At 57.6% G+C, this 4,563-nt stretch overlaps 2 protein-coding genes across 2 annotated transcripts in view; both read left to right on the top strand.

Annotated features, from left to right (window-relative positions):
- Positions 1-1,679: 1,679 nt before the first annotated feature.
- HOXC6 (homeobox C6) overlaps positions 1,680-4,563 on the top strand; it is a 35,690-nt gene continuing 32,806 nt past the window's right edge. Inside the window, exon 1 of the mRNA XM_025045036.1 lies at positions 1,680-1,783. The gene's annotated coding sequence lies outside the window, so the exon portion shown is untranslated. The remainder of the gene's footprint in view (positions 1,784-4,563) is intronic.
- HOXC4 (homeobox C4) overlaps positions 1,724-4,563 on the top strand; it is a 62,587-nt gene continuing 59,747 nt past the window's right edge. Inside the window, exon 1 of the mRNA XM_006904501.3 lies at positions 1,724-1,783. The gene's annotated coding sequence lies outside the window, so the exon portion shown is untranslated. The remainder of the gene's footprint in view (positions 1,784-4,563) is intronic.

The raw sequence follows: 4,563 nt of genomic DNA, 5'->3' as shown, positions 1-4,563 counted from the left end.
AAAAAAAATCTCTTCCCTTGGTTGAAGTGCTCAAATCTCTCTGTGGCTCCCCAGAAAATGGAGAGGTTTTCAGAGAGGAGGGCCAGCTGGTGCAAGGCAGACAGGGGCATCTCTGGTTTTGGAGCCCCTAGCTGTCTCCGAGTTTTCCGGCTGTCAGAAGTAGGGGCCTAGTCAGAGTGAAGGGAGTCTCAAGCAGGGACAGGGTGCTCAGGAGTGCCTGGTTTGGAAACAGGGTCCCTGATGGGCCGAAATTCTCCAATGAACGAGTTCTGCGCTTTGGATCTCTCTGCCTCCATTTCCACTTTAAAGACAGGGGGCTTATAAGTGGTGTCCACAGAGCCATGGGTCTCCGTGTCCCGCCCCCACCCCAAATCCTGGGGAATGGGGTGAGTTCTCATAGGGCCAAGGTGAGGGCCAGTCTGGTGGCCAGCGTTCACCCCAGGGCCCTGGGGCCATGGATCATGGCTAATGCGGTGGTGATTATTTATTCGCTTCGCTGGAAGGGAGTCTTCAGAAGAAACAGCGTGAAGAGGAGGGGAAAATTATCTCTCTCGTCTGCGGATATTAAGATGGATTTTTATTTCTTAAAGGACCCTCCCCGCCGAGAGCGCATAGCGTAAACTTAATATATGCTCCGCAGCCCAACTCTAGAAATCGCAATAAAAGTTAAAACCTCCCCTACTGGTTTTTTTTAATTATGATATGAGAAAGAGGAGCAGGATTTATAGAGCTGAACTCTCGGCGTGTGAATGTTTAAGACTTGTGGGAGAAAGAGGAAAAGGCAAGAGCTCGCCAAGGAGAGCCTTGGTCTCTGAGATAATCTCGCCGACTGCGAGGGCTCGGCTCAGCCCGGCCGAACCTCTGTAGCTTCCCTGGGACCTCGGCTCCCCAGCACCCTCAGCTCGGGCCCATGGGCTGGCCTTGGCACGGAGATGCAGCCCTTCTTGGGAACAGGTGAAAGGCAGCGGCGGCAGCGGGGACGCGGGGCTGCGGGTAGGAGCGTCAGGGCCTGGGCTTTGTGTAGGTCCCGGGCAGGGGAGGAGGTTTGTAGCCGGAGGCAAGACCGCAGCCCGAATGTGGTCCTGCAGGCGCCTTGGCGGGGAGGGATGTCTGGGCCGGGCGCGAGAGCACGGACAAGGTGGATTGCATGTGGACTTTGGCCGCAGACGGAGCGGAGCGGGCTCCGAGCGGAGGCCTGCGGCGAGGCGGGCAACCGGATGTAGAGTCAGTAGGAAGGACCTTGATGTCTGAGTGGTGTTTGGGCTGCCCGGGGCGGCGGCCCAGAGAGCATGCAGCACGCAGTCCGCGGGGCGCGGCGGCCCGCCTGGGCGAGACAACAGGCCCCGCACACCTCTGCACCCGCAGGGCTGTGGCCAGGACGTGGGAATCAAGGCCGAACCAGGGTCAGAACATGAAAAATAAAAGCAGTTAAGAGTCTTTCCTTCTTTCCCACATAAGAAGTCCTTTCTTTTTTCTCTCTTTCGGAGATACCTGGATTTGGTCCAGAACAGGTTGCCCGCGGGAGGGCCCCGCGAGCGGCAGAGAGCGAGGGAGGGAGAGAGGGAGGGAGGGCGAGACAGAGGGAGGGAGGGAAGGAGGGCGGGCAGCGGCGGCTGCGGTGGCCCGGGCTTCCCTCCCCCGGCGAGAGGCGGCTGCCCTGCTTCTCTGTGGCCGTGGGGAGCCGAGGAGCAGGTAACGAAGGCGCTTCCCGAGGCGGGATTGGACCAAGCCAGAGGGACCGAATCTTCCGGGTCTCTGCCCAGCGCCCTGGAGGGGACAGAAGGTAGGGAGATCGGCGCCCGCTGGCCTGGCAGAGAGGCCTCGGGAAATGTTGAACCTGTATTTGATTTCAGGCTCACACTCATGTTGTGAGTCTGTCTGCCTCTGGAGGTGCGTTTTGCCTGTCTGTCTGTCTGTCTGAGACGTCCCAACCCCTAAGCTCTCCTTCCAAAGGCTGAAAAAATGGAGAAAATTCGTTGGAATGTGCACTTTCATTCATTGGCTTCCCTGCAACTTAGCGGGGCTGGTTGCTGCGCCCCCAAGTTGGAAGGGAGCTTGCTTTCTCCCTTCTGGAAGCCGGATCCTCTGGTTCCTTCCGCCTTGGACTGAGTTCCGGCTCCAGGTTCGCGGATTGCCCTGAGGTTGGAGGCCAGACAGCTCCCAGTCGCGCAGGGAGGGCGGGGGAGAGAATAGCGGCTCTGGCCCCTTAATTGTACTTCGGGCCCGTATTGTCTCTCCTTTCGCCACCTCTGCTTCCTCAGTCTGGGCTCCAAAGTCACTGCAAATTTTCTTGCGACACACACATCACACAAAGATCAGGTAAAAAAGGCGCCCAGGGCCATGGGGGCTCCAGGCAGAGAGCACCCCTAGCCCTGGAGCCCTCCCCCTCCAGCCACTCCCCAGGCCGGGAAACTAGACTGGTTGGGGGAGCCGGAAATAGCCCCATTTGCTGCCGGGCGGCAGGGTAGGGGGCCGGCGGGAATGCAGGCCATGGCGTTGAGAGGGCCATGTTCACAGGCCCTAGGAGTTTCACTCCTGCTGAGCTTAGGGGCCTGACTCCTGGTGTGCAGGGATCCCGGATACCCACCTGGGGTGGGGGCAGGACGCGGGTCTCCTCGCGGCAGGCCAAGAGAATTCAGTTTCTGCTTCCAGCACAGGCCTTAGCAAGGAGGAGTTGTGTATGGGTGTGTTTTTCCCAACAAAGAGGGATCAGGAGAGAGAAGAGGGGAATGTAGAGGGGAACCGGGGAGGGGGCGGGGAGGGGGAGAGGGCAGCGGAGAGGTGAAATGAGCCCATTTCAGGGGGAGAAGGAAAATGAAAGCAAATGGAGCACGGCCTCCTCCGCGCGGGCGGGTGTTGACGAGCCCCGGAGCGGACTCCCTGCCTGCGGCGTCTGGGATGGCCCACTGGGATGGGCACCGGGACAAGCCTGTTTTAAATTTAATCCGAACTTGACGGTGTGGATTGAACCGGAGGGAATTTAAATCACTAAAAAACACAGGGCACAGGGCAAGGGCAGGGGATGACTCTACCCTGTCTGTCTTTCTGTCTCTCCTTCCCACAGTGGTGCTAGCTTGGTTGTGGTCAAAGCTGCCCAGGTTTGATGTGATGGAGGAAAGGTGCTCCTCCCCCTTGGGGGACTCTCCCGTGCCCACTGAAATCTTTCCCGGTTGGAGGGGAGCTCTAAGAACCAGAGTAAATGCAGAGCTGCTAGCTAAAGCTGGGGTTCACTCCACAACAAGAACTCCCAGTGGCCTCCACTCTCTTGGGTTTTCCCCATCAGTCCTGAAGAAAATTAAAGGTAGTGGTGGGAGTGAGAGGGAGTCTTGGAATCTGGCAGATGATTCAGCAGCAGTAACTGAACCTGGAAAGAGAAGCCCCTCCTTCTTGATGCCCCCACATTCTTGGTGCCCTCATACCTACAGGCCTGGATTTGGGGGAGCCTAAAGGTCTGCTTCAGAGCCCTGACCTGCCACCCTACCTCCAAATGCATTGAATGGGTGTACAAGCTACATGCCGTTTTGAAACCCCAGGGACCTTGGCCTGGTGAACTCAGGGGCTCCCAGCCTCTTTTAGCCCTCCTCCCCAAAGCTGGCTCTCTCAGCAAGGCCTAGGCAAAATGAGGCTTTGGGGGTAGGGGCCTGAGCCTGTGCTTGAGTGGGGTGGGTCTGAGTTCTTGCTCTGAAGCACAGGTGACAATCTCCCCTCAGTTTCGCAGGGAATTTGACAGCAGCAGGGTGATCCCGGCTGCCCCGCTGCTGCTGCCTCTGCTGAGTGGGCAGGGACAGTGGACAGGCTGCTCAGGAGTTGAAAAGAAGGCAGTGGCCCAAGGAGGTAGAAGAGAAAAGGCATCTCTTTACAGCCACAATCTCTAAGGGGCCCTCCCAAATAGTAGAGGTGCACAGAAGAGAGTGTTTAGGGGCATTTTTTTTTTTCTAGGAAAACTGAGGTTGGGGGAGATGGGCCCTGTCCCCTGGCGAAGATGCAAAAGAGAAGCAGGGCATGAAACCGTCATCATGTGTTCTTTGCTCCTTGACTAGAGTGTGACTCAGCCCCCAGATGCCTGGGCAGCTCCCTGGGCTGAGATGGGGTCCCATATCCCGGAGGCCTAGTGTACCCACAGGAGCAAGTCGCCCAGGAGGGGCAGGAGAGGAGGCCTCTTCCTTCTTTGTGTCCAGACAGAAGTGGCCGCTGCGCCCGAGTCGGTCCCCAGCAAAGGCCCAGCAAGCAAGCGGACTGCACAATGCCACGGCTGTTCAGTCAGCTCTCGCCCTACCACGTCCTTCCTGCCTATCACTGCCCTTCCTCCATCTCACTCTCTGCATGCTTTCCTTTCCGTTCTCTTTTCATCTTGCCTCCCTTCCTTTCTTCAATTCTCTCCTTTCTCCTTTTTATCCCAATCCTCCATTTTTTCCTCCCTCCCTCCCCCTCCCTTTCCTTCCTCCCTCCCTCCTTTCCTTCCTCCCTCCCTCTCTCCGTCCCTCCCTCTCTCCCTTCCTTCCTTCCTTCCGTTTCTTTCTCTTTCTTTCTCTTTCTTTCTTTCTCTCTCTTTCTTTCTTCTTT

This window comes from Pteropus alecto, unplaced genomic scaffold (genome assembly GCF_000325575.1).
Source record: "Pteropus alecto unplaced genomic scaffold, ASM32557v1 scaffold220, whole genome shotgun sequence".
In the NCBI taxonomy this organism is placed as follows: domain Eukaryota; kingdom Metazoa; phylum Chordata; class Mammalia; order Chiroptera; family Pteropodidae; genus Pteropus; species Pteropus alecto.
Note: the sequence above shows the minus strand (reverse complement) of the source record. Positions and strands in the feature narration are given on the sequence as shown.